We start from the raw sequence: 17,841 nt of genomic DNA, 5'->3' as shown, positions 1-17,841 counted from the left end.
ATTTTGTGTTGAGTCTGTGATATTCCTCATCTAGTTGCAAGGATTGTTGTCCAGTGACATGTGCTGCTTGGCTTCTTGGAGACTGTGGTCTGTGGTTCCTTGTGTGCTGCGAGCCTCCACTTTTCCCTGGAAAGAGAGATTGGTTTGTGAATTGAATATCTGAATTAATTTCAAGGGAATGCTGTTAGGCTGGAGTCAGCCAGCTCCTGCTGCAGGAGAACAGGATTAAATTTCTTGTGGTCTGCTGCTTACCACAGCTCTGGAAAGAGATCAGTGCTGCAGATGGGGCAGAGTCTGAGCCTCTGGAGTTGTGCACTGAGCCATATTCTGGTTTTACCTTGAGGCAGGAATAGGAAGCTCACAAAACATTCCTGGTTTTGATGATTAGATGTTACTCTTGGAAGGAAGATTTAAAATTGCAGCTCCATTTTCAAGAAAATGTTCATTGAAACTCTCCAATGTAAAATGCAGTTTTATAAAAGCAAATACAGTGGTAGAGAGATCTGGTCCTCAAGGCATCCATAAATCAGAAAAAACTATTGGTGCTGGGATCCACAAAGCCTATTTGGGGACTGTAGTGCCCAAAGCCATCTCAGTGCATATAGAAGCAATAATAGTATTTTTTCTTTAAAATACTGTCCTTTCTGTTCCTTGGAGAATTCATAACTGGTTTACTTGGCAAGTTTTCTTTGGCTGAGGATCTTTCTTATTTTGTAGCACCACTAATGTAATTTCAGCTTGTTCTTGATCTGTTACAATCATCTGTATCCAATATTACAGGAACCTTGCTTGGAAAGGAGCTCTTGAGGCCATCTGCTCCATCCTCCCAATATCTACATGGGATAAAATCAGTTTTCTCTGAGAACTGATTAGCTTTTACAAAGTATGTACAAGTTTGGATATGATAAAGAATATGATGTGAAAGTAATTTTTCTTTCTGCCTGTTCAAACTGGCAGTTTGCTCCCTGCCAAGTAACACAGGGAGATACTTAAGAATATAAATGCAGAACATGAGTAATCCCTTGAAAGGATCAGTAGGAGCAGCAGCACTTGAAATATGATTCATTTTAGATTTCACTTTGAAGAACTACTTTGGAGCAGATAAAAAAGTAAGATTGGTTCCTGTTGTACAGCTGCTGTAAATGTGGTTTGTGTGACAGCACTCCAAGCACTCAGAAATTGAGTTGTAGGAGAAAAGTCAGTCCAGGCCTCGCTGGTGTGAGGGAATCCTTCCCAACAGGACAGCTCTCCAAAATGCTCTCAAGCCTCTCATTTTAGTCACAAACCAGATTAAAACCCTAAGTTTGGGTTTTTTCCTCTTCAAAACTCAGCGCTGGTTGAATTTCTCCTCTCTAGAGGTTGAAATGCTGTAGTGTGCTTCAGAAGGGGGGAAGTTTTACCCAGCGGGGGAGGCAAGTTTGTAAAAGCTACCTGAAATGAGTGGCTGCCTGAGGTAAACTCTCAGTTTATCTCTCTGTGAAGGAAGTTTGTAAAGAGTGGCCAGAATCCACTAATCTTTTTTCACTGTTAGATTTTTAATGAAAAACCGTATTTGAAAATAAAGCTAAGAGGTTTCAAGCCAGAAAATACGAGAGTGAGCTGGAGAGATGGGGCAAACTCAATGATAAGAAAGTTCCTAAAGTGACTCCACACTTAGAGGAACACCTGAAGGTAATGAGCATTTCACTTATTGTTGTGGTGTCTGGATACACAAAGGAGGGGAATTGTTACTGTTATCTTTGGAATTGTGAAATATTTATTTCATTTATGAATTGACATTTCTGTAGTGGCTGGTGTTGGCTAAAATTAAGATGCATCAGCCTGTCGAGGACTTTGTGCTTAATGGCAATAATTGAGTAATGCCATACCAGTAACCTGCTAAGTGCACCTATGCACTTTTGAGTATACTGAACCAACCTTCAGGCTTCAATTTCTTCTGTCCAGCTTGTTTTTAGATCTAATGTATGTCAATTAATGGTAGAAATCAGTCTCTTGCACTACATTGTAATAGAAGAAGGTGCAGTTGCAGGAAGCTCTTCAGTAAACTTGTCCCAGGGGTGCAGCATCTCTTCAGTTAATGCACTTGTGGGACTAATTTGCAGTGGAACACGGAAGTAAGAAATCTTCACAGTGTTGGACTTAAATATAGCAGCAGTGCTGATGGTGTGAGTGTCCCATTTGGGAAGGTCCTGGTGCAGTAACAGGATCTGTGTGAGTGCTGGCAGGAGAGGTGACAGCGGAAACAGCGGCTCAGGTGTTAGGGACAAACACTGGGATATGATCAGGTCTTCTTGAAGTTAAAAATCTCTCTGTGTGTCTTAGCTGCAGAGCTTTTCCCTGTTTAAATTCTGAAATGTAAGTGATTGTTTTCTGTCTGTGTGTATATAATAACAGTAATAACATATTTTTCTTGGGGTTATGTTTGTCATTATTTTCCTGACATCTGTTGTGTAGGCACATTTAACCAAAGAGTCTGCCTCAAAAGTAATAAATGCTGTGATAAAACATCCCCAATACACAAAAATTAAAAGATTTTAATGCACTTTAAAGTGTTTGTAGTAACTTAAATATTTCAATAGTTGTTAATTAAAAATGGAATTGAAACATATGCTTCTGTCACTGTAGAAAAATTAAAATCAAAAATGGTATTTTCTAATCCACAGTTTTAAATGCTTTACTCATGTGGCTGCAGTTGTATTGTATAGCCTAGTGGCAAGCAGGAATTTCTCTGTGACTTCATAAAAAGAAGAGCATGGAAACAATTAAACATACACAAACAAAAAAATGATGTAACATTTATCTTCATGTAACTTTCCAAATTTATTGTCACTGCAAATCTCCTTCTGATGGATGAAAGCTCCATTCCATATGTGCTGATTTGGATTCTGTGCAGGAGCTGTTGGGTTTTTTGCTTCCTGCAGTTCCTGTGTCTCCTTGGCTGCATCACCTGTCTCAAGGCATAGCTTACATGTAAGATGGTTTTGTTCCTAAGCAGACAGCATGATGAGCATCTTTTAAATGCAATTTACTATCTTTATAAAAATTGTATAAATTGATAATTATATAAATTCTACCAGACTAAGGCATTCAGTATTTTTTCTGGGTTTTTTGTGGTGTCCTGTTTGCCTTTGATTTCCTGCTTTAAATGCATTTCAGCTTTCTGTGTTGCTGTTTCATCATCCCCTCAGAGTAGTGCAGTGAATTTTTTAAATTTTTTGTGGGCTGCTTTAAAATTTTGGGCGTAATTCTCTTTGTTTTTGAAGTTTCGTCATGTTTTCTGGCCGCAGACATGAACTGTAACAATCTGTTGGTGAAAGCAGGGCTAATAAATTTATTAAGCCTCATTATTTCTTCTAATAGGTAGCAGAGCAGTGACCATCTGCCCCTATAATCTCTGCATCTGTTTCAGCTGCTACACCTGTGGTTAAAGTTCAGTTTCCATGTGGATTTTGTACCCAGTGTGACAATTTATTATTCAACTTTGCTGTTTCCTCTAACCAAATAACTGTGCAGACCTTTTTGTTAGGTTCAGTTCAGTTTTTCTCTCGTTTATTTTACTGGTGGCCCTTTCTCATCCCCCCCTCCAGCAGTATTTATTTCAGTTTTCATTAACCCTGTGATGCCCTGTGATGTGTGTCCCCAGTCCATGTCATGACAGACTTGCATAATTCTTTCTTTCTAGCTCTTTGTGGGTTCTAGTTTCTCTTCTTAACTCTGATGGGCACCTCATGTCCCAGTCATGATGATGTGTACTGAGATGAAAATAGAAAAGGAGGCAGGAACAGTATAAGGACTTATACTGTTTAATATAATGGCTATTTTTCTAGTGCATATTTTTTATATTTTCTGTTTAGACTCTGAGACAGTGGTCATTGTTTGCAGCTCAAGACAGCCTTAGCATTTACTGTGAAAATGTTCAGCAACTGTGTCTAATGTGTGTTGGGGACAAAAATCAGTGTCCTTTCTTTTAATATTATTTCTTGTGTTCTATGCTTATCTGCTTGCAAGCTTGACTTCTTTTCTGAAGATTTAAGAATAAAGAAAACATTTTATAGAGTCCTCTTCATTTGCAAAGACTATCCCTGACACTCTGAGCTCTGAAGTTCTGTAGGTGATGGTGAATTTTGTACGTAACACTTCATTTGTGTGTAGTGACCTGTATTCTGCTGTAGTAATTACACTCATTGCCTTCAGTATAATCTTTGTCCTTCAGTTAGGTGAGCAAAGCATAATCCTGTTAATGAACAGGGTGAGACAAGGAAAATGCTTTTGATTTGCATCTGGCATTCATAGCAGCCAGCAAATTGCTTCAGATAATGTGCTTTATTAAACAAGTATGGCCTTGCAGAAAAATTATGAGGTCACTGCAGTTGTAGAGCTATTTTTTCTTCTGTTTCTAAATGTATTTCTTTATTGTTACAGATATTTCAAGACTTCCATTGCCAGCAGGTAAGTTCTCTTTTTTCAGTTTTGTCTTGATGTGACAGCAGGCAGCTTTTAAGGGCTTGCTTATGATACAGTCTTGCTTTTATATAATGAGAATATTGGTTCTTACTGGCACTGTCATGGCACTTAGTCATGTGGGGATCTGAGGTCAAAACAAAACCTGTTGAGGTACAGGTTTTTTTCCATTTAATGGTGTATTTTGACAAGGGGAGGAGGTAACTGAGGTGTATTTATAGGCACTTGTTAAATATGTGTGTAAGATAGCTAATGCTTAAAGCAACTCAGCAGAACGTGGGATACTGCTGGCAGGGGAGCAGATTAGAAGCAGCAACAAATGGTTTTAGTGGTGGTTCAAAGGGGCAGAGTGCAGGGAAATGGGCTTGGGGGGTTTATGGGTGGAAGGAATCTCCCCAGGTCATAGTGGGGAAGGTGACACAGTGTTCACTTGCCTGGAGTCACAGGTGATTTGTGGCTGAGCTGCTCTATTGGACTCTTCTATCAGTGATTAAAAATCAAAAAAACCCAAAACCCCTAAACCTAAAAATAGACAACAAAACCCCCCAAAAACATGGACCCTGCCAAAAAAACCCAATCCTGCTGGTCTGATTTTTTAAGTAGCGTTTTTTTTTGTTTGTTACATTTGGCCTTTAACAAAGTTTTAAAATTCATGCATTCATTTGTGCTGTGGGCTGGAGTTGTGATGCAGAGCTCAGAGTGAGGATGTCTCCTGATCCATGGCAGGTAGAATTTGTCTATCTATTCCCTGTTGTAATGTGAATTCTAGAATCCTGACTGAAGTGCACTTTTACTCCTGATTGATCAAGGGATTGGATATCTGCTGTTAGGCCTGCTGCCTTTTATCCTCGCCCTCTGCCGTAATGATTTTGGTTATGTATTCATTCTTTCATTTGTTCTTGCTGATATTAACACCTGCTGTGAAGGTAGCTGCTCTTTCCTGTTGGAATCAAATGGCAATTTCAGTTAAAAGCTTGATAGCTGATATGTTGTAATCTTTTCCACGAGAACTTCAGAGCAGCTCTTCTGCAAAAAAGTCATGTTTTCCTGAAGCAGTAAAGAGAAGTTTAAATGTGGAAGTCTTTTAAGGATGATGTCTTTAAAATTATTTTGAATGCTGAGAGTGGTTGTTAAGCAGGCACTTATGGAAAATATTGGAAAAATAGATACCTGGTGTTTAGGTCAGGCTGACAGGAAAATAAGGATTGTTGTTAGGTTTTTTTCTGCAGCTTCAAAGACAAGGATGTGTGATGAAACTTTTTCTGAGTTTATATTTGGGACTTGAAGAGTTTGGCTGGTGTGAATGTGAGTCACAATGAGATTATTCTTTTCAATTTGAGTCTGTGTGTGGGAGTGTCCTAATTGTACTCCAAGACTGTGTCTTGCAAGTACTGATAGAGGACAGAAGTTTTCCCAGGGTTTTCAAAGGAGCTTTTCCCATGGCATGGCAAGAGGACTTCAGAGAGGATATAAAAACTACACACCATGGCTTACCTGTAGCAGAGATGTGGCAGCACCTCCTGGTAAGGGAACTAAGGAACCTTGTTTTGAAAATATGCTTAAAATATTGTCAGAAGGGAAGGCTGGAGTCTCACAGAGGTCTGTATTGTCCTGTGGTATTACAGCATTTTTATTAATGGCAATGAAAATGGACTTGGTTTGTCTTTATCTGCCAATAACACCAACACAAAAAGAGTGATTAAAATTCAAAAGAAATGTGATAAATTGGAAAAGCAGCCTGGATAAAAGATATAATATAGTTGAATAAGGATGAGGTTCTGCATTCAGATGGGAAGTTGAAATCATCAAAACTCATCTTTGCAATAAATAATGATATTTTCTTATTTAGAGTTTTAAAGAACTTTTTTCTCCTGAGTGCCACTTTCAGCAGTGGACAATAGATGTCACTAGAAATGTTCTCACTTTTGCCACCTGGTTTTAGTGCTCTAAATTTTCATCATAATGTGGTGGCGAGGCTTTTGCAGTGTTTGAAGATTTTGCAGTAAGGAGACTACTTCAGGTGGTGTCTTTATTGTTGTGTCTTGTTTGAGGTTGGATTATATCTAAACTTGATATAGGCAGTGGTATATCAAGGTCATCCAGAGCACTTATTTCATAGTGAAATCTTGTAAGGAAGGATTGTTTCTGTGCAGGAGAATGCATTAGTTGATGAGGTCGTTGGTTAAATCATTACTCAGGAGAGTTATCCTGAATTAATCTGTATCACTGCTTAAAGTTCATGGGTAGCTTGGGTTTTTACTGCCTTGTAATTGAGGCTATGGAGATGAGCATAGAGAATTTTTGGAATATCAACCAGGACGGGTTTGGAGAACAATTTGCTAAAATATTATAATTTTGAAGGTGGGTAGAGAACACAGTTCTGTCTATAAATGAAGTTCTCTTGCAACATAAGTGTGTTCACGGCATGCCTGAGGGCATGAAAGACTAGTTTCCTCTGGTAAATGCAGTTAAACTTTCTCTGTTGACACTGTTGGGATTAAAAGCAATCCCTCCTGGATTTTGTCTCGTTCTGAATTTAAAACAGCTCTAGCATCTGTGTGATGTAGGGGACTTCTCCTAAGAGCTGGTCCTTTGTTCCTGATCCTGCAGTGCAAGTATGTCTTCATTACCAGAATGAAGAAATAGTAAGGAAGCAAGAAACTGTATCAAAGAACTAGAGGAAAATAAAGACAAATACAAGAAACAAACATATACTGGATTTTTGGTTTAAAATTCAATAAAACATTATGCCAAAATTGAATCTCAGGTGCAGTTGTTTGTTCTCGATGACTCCTCCAGATAATATCTGGTGAGTCAAATAAAATCTTGCTGACTCCTAACATAAAGTATTGAAAAATTAATAGGAAATACACATCTTTTGCTTAGGTCTTATTTCAGCTATGCAGCATATTTCAAGTCTGATGGGTTTGTGTTCACTTTTTGCTGTATAATGTACAATTTAGGTAAGCACTGTTTGCACACTGTCATTGTTATCTTGAAATATTTAATGGTTTTGTAACTATTTTTACTTCCAAGTCCTCATTTAGGAAAAAAAAAAAAAAGTTACACAATTTCAGCTCAACCTAAAGATGTTTCTGAATTAAAGGCATGTCCTCATTCAGTCTCTTGGTGCGCTTGGCCTTGCTGCTTACACAGGGCCTGCTCATGATCCACTTAAGGAAATCAGATTCATCTCCTGCACTTCCCACAGCCTTGGAACAACCTCCTGCTTCCCCTTCCTGTTACTCACTGGGTAGGAGATGGGGTTTTAATGTTGTGCTGTGCAAAAGATTCTCCTTATCCTAAACCTACACCTGCCTGTGTGATGAACTTAAATACAGCAACCTGAATTTCAAAAGCCCCAAAGGGTTGGGTTCTTCCTACGATGTTAAAAGACAGAAAATTAAAAATCAGTTGAGGTATTGCCAGAGTTGCAGTAGGCAAGAATTGACAGAATTGAGGTTATGCAGAATTCTTAAAATAAATGTTCACATGTATTACAGAGGGTAATAAATTATGCAACGATTATTCATGCAGCTGAGAATAAACTCAGTAGCATGAGCAGAGAGCTGTTGTTAATATCCCTGCTTAAAAGGGGGGAAAAGGTAACCAACTGTGTAGGCAGAATAAAAAAAAGTACAAAATAGTGGCTTTTTGATTTGTCACTTCAGTATTAAGTAAGAATTAAATAGAAGCTGCACTAAGACTGAACAGTTCCTCTCATTTTAGAATCCCTAGCATGGTGCTGAAGGGGTTGATTGCACAAGGAAACCTGTACTTCTCTAAAAGCTGTACTTTCAGTAATCTGTTCAAAAATCAGGATTTTTTTTTTTTTTTCTAGGAATCTTTGCAAATGTTACTAAGAATTCTGGGGTTTAAGCAACAGTAAACTTAGTTTTCATAGATTTGAAATTATTTTATATGTTTAATGAGTATGGAACTGAAAACAAGTTTATGAAATATTAGTGCTGTCAAGTTAGAATAGTGCATGCTGCCTGCATGCCCTGTACAGCTCTGAAAATGTGAGAGGACTTTTCTTTTGATGCAGATATGGACTGTAGCTTGAATTCTTTTCACTACCAGCAAGGCAGGTGTTATTGCTAGATTTCCAAATTCCCTATCACTATACTGCTATTACTGCTGGATGAGGTTATTGCTGACAAAGCTTAAATGTCACTTGGAAGAAGTTTCTCTTGTTATTTGTGCATTAAATCTTCATATTTTAGAATTCTCTTTTAAAAGGTTAGTCATCTATTCCTCATAAAATGCATTTTCCCATTGTTATATGCCTCTGATATTAGGAAAAGCAATGTATTTATCCTTTGTAAACTGCCAGTGTCGAGTGTCTCATGTTTTTGTGTTAAAGGCTTGGGGAGGTGACAGCCTAGACCTTGACATGAAATCTGTGTATTTGCCAACCTTTCCAGTGAAACTTTCTTGGCTTATTCTGGCTGTGCTTTTGACATTGCCCTCTTCCCTGCATTCCCATCTGTATTTTATAGCTAATTGCCCACATAGGGCAAGAGCAACAGCAAGGTTGGGGATGAAAAACATTTTTATTAGTGAGGCTGACCTGTGTAGTAATACTGAGGTGATGAGATATATTAAACACCTCAAGAAACTGCAAGTTAGCTAAACTGTAGTGTTTTTCCTTTAGAAATTTGAGCCTGACAGCCCAGTTTCCAGGCCATCTCTCTGTCCATTCTTTCAGTCCATAACTTCATCAGTTTGTCTGTTATGGTGCTGTGATGGGAGACAGTGTTGAAAGTCTTGCTGAAGTTAAGAGAAATGACAACTCTTCATCTGCCAAGCTTGTATTTTAATCAAGGAAGTTCGTTAGGTTGATCAGGCATGTTTTCCCTTTCATAAATCCTTGCTGACTATTTCTAATCACCTTATTGTCCTCATTTGTTTAGAAATGGCTTCCAGTGTTGTCACTTCCATCACTTTGTCAGTGATGGAGGTAAGGGTGACCAGCCTTAGTCATCCAGACCCTCCCCTCTTCAAGTTCCATTTGCTTTCTTCCAGCTGTCAGCAACCTCCCCCATTTGCCAGGGCAGTCTGTGAAATGATTTATAGTTAAGAAACTTGCCCTGGCTGCAGAACATTGGTTTTTTTGGGATTGTGTATAGGAATAGAGGAAAAAGGAGGAGAGGGGGTAGAAGAAAAGAAGTTTCAATATAGAGAATTGAGAGTATGTATTTTAAAAAAAAAAAATCAGGACATAAGCCAGGTTTATTGGGAATGATGTGGCACCACTAGTACCTGCTCTAGACTGATTTTATGCTCAAAGTGAAATTTGATATTTGGCACTTAATGGGACTATGACATGATTGCATAAGGAGGCAGGGAGTAAGATTTGATTACATGAAAGGTCCTTCAGGTCCTCTGTCCCGTGTCCCTATGAATTTTAACAAGCTGGATCAATAAAGTGTGACACTTTAAAATAAACAAAAAAATCAGCAGTTCAGCACATTCCCTTATAATTTCCTGTGGTTCTGGCTCCCATGGTTTTTGAGACACCCACACTGCTGTGAAGATTGTTCTTGCCTTATTCCTGGGCAGTCATCTCAAAGTGGAAGAATTCCAGCAATCAAGGGTGCATCGTATGCAAATATTCCACTTGAATATATAGTATCTAAGATATTTTTCTTTGTTTTAATTAATTTCTCATTTAGAACAAATTGGAAATTTTTATCTGCTTCCTTAGAAATTGATATTTCAAATTACATCTTTAGGAATTACACTGTTTGGAGGGACAAGGATACTTTTCCTAGGGAAAATTGTTCTTTTGCAAGTGGCAGAAAAAGGTGTGGCTGCTTCACCTTGGATAACCTGAAATATCCTGAATTACAGTTATGCAGTTCAGCTTTGAATGAAGTCAGCTGCACATACTCTTCATTCTTTTAGATAGTGTATGTGATTTTATTCTTAGTTCGGAAAGTTTGTTTTAGAAATAATAAGATTATATTTATTTTCTCACTGAGGATGGACAAGAAACTTGAGTCTCAGTGTCATGTGTGCACCTGGTGACAGTCCTCAGCCAGGTTACCAGGGAGAGATTTGTCAATCTTCCATCTGAGAGGTGGCTAATTTGTGAATTTGTTTAGTGTAGTTAAAGATGCAAGGCATGGGGATCATTCAGTGCTTTATTTTAAACTAACAGTTGGCATTCTTCTTAAAAAAAAAAAAAAAAAAGGCAAGTTATAGAGCTTTTGGACAAAATATAAAAAAAGAAAACCTTGACAGTTCTTAGGGGTTTATTTTTTTGTGGGGTTGAAGGGACACCTTGGACAGAATGAAACTGAACTACAGATTTGTGTTGGTACCATATCAGAGGAATTGCAGCGGAACTTTGAGCTCTGTACTACATGCTGTCAAAAAATAAATAACTTGTAGTAATGTTTTGCTTGGAACAGGATGCTTATATACTCCGAGAAGATGTTTACCTGTTTTGGTGTCTAAGGAATACAGAGCAAAAATGGTTCCTTGTGGGTCCTGTGCCATTAAGTGCAGGTGGATATGCAGAACCTGGCAGTTCACACTCAACTGAGGCATTCCCTGAGTGAGGAAAGTTCTTTGCACTCTGTACAGCCACATGGATGTTCTTTCTGGCAAACTGGCTGCTGGTGGTTGTGCAGAGACAGCTGGAGGGATGTTGGCAAAGGTTATTCTAATGATGCACTTGGAGATCTGAATTAAAATTTTGTCTGGACTCTTTCAAGGTTCCAAAAATGGGACATTGGGTGGTTGCATATTTTAAAGGGATTTTGATAAGTGGTTAGGGGTTTCAGGATTATTTTTTACTTTTGTCATAGCAGGTTTTTTTTTTGTTTGCAAAAGTTTTTGTATAGGCAAGGTAGAGGATGTGTATCTGCTAAGAGTGGTTGGAGAATTCATCTATCTTCTTTTGCAGGAGAAAAAACAAATCCAAGAACAGAGCCAGCCTGGCACATGGAGAGCAGTGTGCTATAATCAGGGCATCAGGATATTGGGAATGAGCTTCTGCTGCTCCTTTACAGCACAAAACCTTCAGTGGCAGTTGCTCAAACTGTCTTGTTCTGGTGCAGAATTACTTAAGGAGAAGATGAAATTTGGCAAACTGAAGAGTCCAATAATCATAGTTCCTAAATATATGTTCTTTAGTCTGTTCTGCTGATGCTCATGATGCATTCACTGTTTTTATACAACTGTTCCACAGAAAGTGCAGCTTCTGTGAATTTCTGTAACCCCTTGCTGTAGTGTTGGAGTGTGTTACTACCCAGGGTCTTCACAGCAACAGCTATGGAGTATAGGAAGGGTGGGGATAACAGTGTGACTGAAAGAAAGAATCTCAATATCAAGCTGGATCTTGTGTAGTTGGCTTATACAAAATGTTAGTGATAAGTGTGTGTTTTGTTCTGCAAGACCTGGGCTGGGAGTGGCTTGGGATCTTCTCCCAAAATACACACGAGCTTGTTTGAAGAGGAACATCACTGACTACAGTGAACCAAGAGGAAAAACATTGCATGGTGAACTTTAATCAACTGTTTTGTTGTAAGTTACGCCTAAAATGACCATAAATAAAGGATTATATGATCTTTCCTTTAGTTTATTTTTACAATCTTAATGTATAGTTTGAACCCTCTCCTTATGCCCTTAGCTTGTAGCTTGTTTTTGCTGGCTTTGTGTGGTGAAGACTGGGAAAAGGAAGTAAGAACAAAAATTGATACCTATGGCTTCCCCACCACCCTTCCCTTTTTTATTTCCAGGAGAAAATACTAAATTTAATATTTAAAATTAGAACATATTTAAGATATGATAGCTTGCAGGTCTTTTCCCTAGGGACCACTAATTTGAAGATGAAAAACTGCAAAAATTCTTTTGTTGGGTATAAAGCTGATGTTCTTCAGGTGTTCATATGGAAGGGTCAGACTTAACAACAACAAAGTCTGTTCTTGTAGCAAGTACATTTTTCCTCAGGACTTTACTCTGAGGAAGGATCAGGTCAACAGAAGAGGGCTGTTAAGTGCCTGTGCTTCCATTAGTGGGCTGGAATTACACTTGAGATAGATGGGAAACTTCTTAAGAAATTCTTGTATTGTTTAACTCTGGCACAAAGATGTTTTCCAGATTAAATCTTTGTGCACTAATTATTCCTTTAAAATGATCTTTGAAGTTTCTAGTTATTGTCCATTCAGATGACTTACTGGAATGGTTTCACATGGTTTGATTTTTTTTCCCCCCAAGACAGTGGGGGAGAATTATCTGTGATAACTCTTTTTGTGAAAGGCTTAATACAGAGAAATACTGGAACTGTATTTCTAGGATTAATAGACTTCATGTTGTGATTCACATTGTCTTCAGATGTCTTAGTGGAGCCAATTTTCATGGATTTGAAGAGCAGCTGAACTAGTATCTCTGATCTCCACTACAGGTCACTTATCTGTGGTGACCAGGACCCGAGGGAATGGCTTGAAACTGTGTCAGAGGAGGTTTAGGTTGGATATTAGGAAAAGGTTCTTCACCCAGAGGGTGGTTCGGGACTGGAGCAGATTCCCCAGGGAAATGGTCACAGCACCACTCCTGACAGTCCAGGAGTGTTTGGACAACTCTCTCAGGCACATGGTGGGATTGTCTGGGTTCCTGTGCAGGGCCAGGAGTTGGACTCGATGATTCTTGTGAGTCCCTTCCAACTCAGGGTATTTTATGGTACTGAGGAAAGGTTAGACTGCTACTAAGGCTTTTAGTCCCAGTAAAAAAATGTATTGATTAGCACTGAAATTCCTGCTGACTGTTCCCTGGTCATCTACATGCCCTCCAAGAGGTGGAGTAAAAGGTATTATTGAAACTTGAGGCTTTACAATGGAGAAGGATGAGGGAGTGAAGTGATTATGATTCAGTGAAGTGTTAGAGGTAGTGACTACCACTGAGCTTCTGGAAACATTAGAAACATAATTACTGAGATTTTTATGTAGAGCTTCTAAAAGTAGAGTATTAAGTAGAAGTTTTAAGGACAGTTATCAGGCTTTGTCTAATGACTTCAAAACTTGAGGGGTGAAGGAATTCTGTCCTACCCCAAGGCAGACGTGACTTAAGTCGTTCCTTGAAGATATTTAACCTATTAAGATGACAGTTTCACATCTTCTTCTGCAATATAAAAATTCTTATTAGGCATTTATTTCAGGGTCCTTGAACTTTCCTACTCCCAGTTTAAGTTTATGCCACTTCTTGTTTGTGTCTGTGTGGCAGGACAAGGTTTATATTCTTCCTCTGTTTATGCAGGCACTGATATTTCTTTGTTCTGGACTCATGTTCATTTAAAAGCTTGAGTGCTGAGTCTTGAAATGCGTCAAATGGGATTGTGGAGAGCAGTACCAGAGGTTTTTTGGAAGCTGTGCTCTGCAGCTCAGAACTGTGCAAGAGATGAGCTCTTGGCCCTGTCAGATGCTGTTACATGCTGACAGTGCTGGCCCTGTGATGTTTGGTAAAGTAGGTCATTCAGGCTGCCATCAGAAAGGAGTTTTTTTGGCTTTTTGATCTTTTGTTTATCATCTGAAGACATAGGATACTTATTTAACATCCTTTCTTCAGATCTGAAGAAGGGCTGTGCCCAAACATCTTTCCCAGCTGTATCAGTTGGTTTTGTACATCTTGGCCTTGCCTATTTTCATTTTTATATCAGCATTCTTGCACATCTGTTTCCAGCTTCATCAAAGCCTTTTGTGCTGAAGTTGTCAAGTCCCTGGGTAAAGCTTACTACACTTAAAGCTCAGCTGAGTTTGGAGCCACAGAGCAGAGGTTGCATTGGTCTGCTCATCAATTTCCAGCTATGAAAGGATGCAGAGAGGGGTATGTGCTGCCTTGGACACACTGAATGCTGCTCCATCCTGTAACAGCTGGTTACCTCCACTAACTTGAGCTGCATTTGGTGCTGAGCTCCTGGAAGCCTTTCTTAAAATGAAGCAACAAGTTCTTGCGTTTCTGAGCTCTTTGACACCACTCTGCAGGCATTTTCCTAGGTAAACAGAACTCGTTCAGCAGAACTGTGTAGTCTTGTGTAATTGGAGGAGCAAATGAGGCTATTTAAGGTGGTGGATTTTGCATTGAAGAAGATTTTGTGTTAGCTGAGGATGACCTTTGATTCCCTATAGCAGCATAAAATGACTGCCTGAGGAGCTGTTCCTTGGAAGTTTATTGCTGGTCCCATGAAGCAGCAATGGAGCTGAAAGTTCCTGAAAAGTGAATATCCCTTCTTGGTACAAAATAGGAAAAGGGATTGATTAAAGTGAATAGGAGTTGAATTTTCTGTGTCTTAGAGGCTCAGCTACACCTGGCCTGTACTGGAGGTTCTTGTAAACAAAGCATCAAACTCTTTTTTAAAATTTTTCAATCCAGATTTTGCTAATTACAGAGAGTAAGGGGGATTTGTGCCTATTTAATGATATTTTCTTATTTTTTTAAATATGCTTTTCTTTGCTTGATAGCTTAGGCACTGAATTTCCTTGGTAATAGAGCAGCATTAATGTTTGTGTTATAAAACTTTAAAAATATGTTCTGTAAGAATTAAAGATTAATTTTTAATTTTCTGCCTTCTTAGACTTGAAGGGAGCAGCATTGGCTTGTTGATTTATTCTGTGACTCTGGAATTTTAAACTTAAATAGCTCTTTGCTTCAGCGTATAAGAGTTTGTTTATATATAAGGGGTTTATGCTATGCTCATCCTTCACTAAGAAATACAATATGAACTATTCCCCCTGTGTGTTTTCATACATAAATGGAAAAATACTGCATTATTTTGAGGTCATGGATTACTGTTTTATTCAGTTTGTAATTGCATTTAATAGCTTGGGAGTCTGAGGAGTTACTGGTGTTATATCTGTGGTTTATGTAACACTGGGAGTCAGGTTCAACTTCTTCCTAAAAAGATGTTTGCAATTAAAAGGGTTTTAATGAGCTGTTGTTTTAGCTTTGTATTTGGCATCTGGAGGAAAAGCAGGACAAGGAAGACACGTCCAGGTGACACCATTTCTGGTAAATACCTGACCCTATGTGGCTGCACAGCTTTCTTACTTTCTTTTGTTTAATTTCTTCTTAGATAGATGAAAGAGAAAGCAGCAGATACAATGAGACACTGAGGAGATTTGCTGACCCAGAATCAACTTCATTTTCCTATATCCCTCTTAGAAGATGTGGCTAATTATTTCTAGGTTACCCTTGAATTGATAAAGGTGGATTTTAAGAATCTGTAAGGTCAACTGATCCACTCCTGGATCCCCTCCACTGAAGAAAAGTAATCCTCACAGAATGCAATTCCTTTAAGCAGCTCAAAGGGCTGGGGTCCATCCCCTTCAGATACCTTCTACTGTGTTTACCTCATAAATGGAATGTTTTTGCTATAAAAAAGGGAAGTTTTGTAAGGTCAAGGAAAGTTCTGGTGACCATGTAGATTACTTCTGGACTCCTTCTCCAGTCACTCCACACTGGAGGCTGAAGATATGCAAACTGATAAGCACAGTGAATCTGTCACAGACCAAATTCTATTTTGCAGTAAAATAAGGAATAGCATGTGTAGGATTCACTTTTTCTCTCTTTTTTCACCTCTTCTCTCCAGGTGTCCATGAAGCAGATTTTAGCTTTAAGCAATGGAATAGTGAATGAACTTCTCAAAGATGGCCTGAGGATAGAAATGGTTTTGTTGGGTGGATTTTTTTGTAAATAGCCTAGAACAAGAAGAAACAGAGATTTTGAAGCAGTGTCCTAAGGAAGGAGTAATTTTAAACCTTTTTCATCTGTCATGGCATTGACTTTATCCTTCTCTACAGCAATCTTCAAAAACTAAATGGAAGAAGTGGGAGAAGATGAGCAGCTTAGTCCACCCACAGGGAAATCTGCTACAACTTTCATGCCTGAAAACTAATACAACCCATATGGGTTTAAAAAATGGCTAGTCTTTATTTATGGAATAATAAAATAAAAGTTAAGTTAGTGTCCCTTTTAACATCTGTTGTCTTAACAGCATAGGCTGGGAGGCTGTGCTGCTGCCTGCTCTGCTGCACAGCATCACAGGATCCCTTGGGAAGGGGAGGTGTGGGAAACCTCATTAACATTGAATTCCTCCTGCTCTCTCCCAACACTCTGATCTGTCTTGCTCCCCACCTCACTACTACCAATAGGTTAAGATTTGAAAAGAAAACCAGTGAATTCTGTCAACTACTATTTTAAAATGTAGCTCAAATGATCCTAAGGCTAAACAGGTGACCATGGTTCAGAAGGTCACAAAGTGTTGTTTTAAAACTCTGAACTTTTTGGGAATACCCAAGATTATCCTACTATTAAGCTCACCAAATGGAGAAATATAACCAGAAATTCAGTATTGGACTGACTTTTTGCCAGAGGAATGTCTTAGGCAGAGATCCTCAGCAGTTTATATTCTAGAATGAGTTTATCTAAGTGCTCTCTATCTTTCTTCTTCAGGAAAAAAATGGCCTAATGTAGTCTGGAGCATGGAATTAGAGTTTGCTCATATTGCAAAGTCTAAAATGAATTTACAGAGGTGATGCTGTTTCTCTGTTGTGCTGAATCATTTCTGTTGAAAAACCAGGCTTGGATTTTGACACTTAAAGTAAAAGATAATTTTTATTTCAGTTCTGCCTGTCAGAATGCTCAGAGTTAAATAAGAAAGACCATCTCTGGTGGCAGAATAATGATGACAGAGCTTCTCAGTCTGCAGAGACCCTTGGAGGTCCTGGAGCCCATCACCCTGTTCTCCTCTCTGCCCTTTGGCAAAGGGTGTTCAGGAGGAAACTGATCTAGAGGAGGTGTGGGTGGAGCAGAAAGGGCTGCCTGGGGGCAAGGATGATAGATTTAGAGACCAGGTAATCCAAGGCAGATTTCCAAAACAGCCTTAGCAAACCTGAGTTTAGAGTAAGGCAGAGGTCAGGAGTTGTCATTTTGGATTTGTTATAATTACAATGCACCATTTTTCAGTAGTTCCTGTGAACAGAGATGATGTTTGTTTGACTTTAGCTAAGAGGACACTTAGGGTAGGATAATATTTTCCACTTTTAAATAATGCATACAGCCAAAGAATAATTAGAATATTTAGAAAAAACTCACACAAAGAACTAACTTGAAGGAATGAAGATGAATGAAGATTATGGTGCAGTTACAGTGTCTGGACAGCACGTTTGGGGCATTCCGGATACTAACATGGAAAAGCAAATTAATTCAGATGCAGAAGATTGTCACTTAATCAATAAACATATTTTAATTTTTAGAACATTCATCAGGCACCCTCAGCTTTATGGGCTGCACTTGTCATGGTAGAAAGCATTTGTGGCTTTACCAAAAAAATCTTGCACTTGTTCTGAGGGTAAACTTTGTTTGAAATCTTTCTTT

The 17,841-nt window shown here is 38.7% G+C and overlaps 1 protein-coding gene across 2 annotated transcripts in view; it reads left to right on the top strand.

Annotated features, from left to right (window-relative positions):
- Positions 1-17,841, top strand: part of PTK2 (protein tyrosine kinase 2) — a 195,961-nt gene that overhangs the window by 42,433 nt on the left and 135,687 nt on the right. For both annotated transcript variants that reach the window (XM_059867647.1, XM_059867663.1), the window contains one exon: positions 4,423-4,449. The gene's annotated coding sequence lies outside the window, so the exon portion shown is untranslated. The remainder of the gene's footprint in view (positions 1-4,422; positions 4,450-17,841) is intronic.

Source organism: Haemorhous mexicanus, chromosome 1 (genome assembly GCF_027477595.1).
Source record: "Haemorhous mexicanus isolate bHaeMex1 chromosome 1, bHaeMex1.pri, whole genome shotgun sequence".
In the NCBI taxonomy this organism is placed as follows: domain Eukaryota; kingdom Metazoa; phylum Chordata; class Aves; order Passeriformes; family Fringillidae; genus Haemorhous; species Haemorhous mexicanus.
Note: the sequence above shows the minus strand (reverse complement) of the source record. Positions and strands in the feature narration are given on the sequence as shown.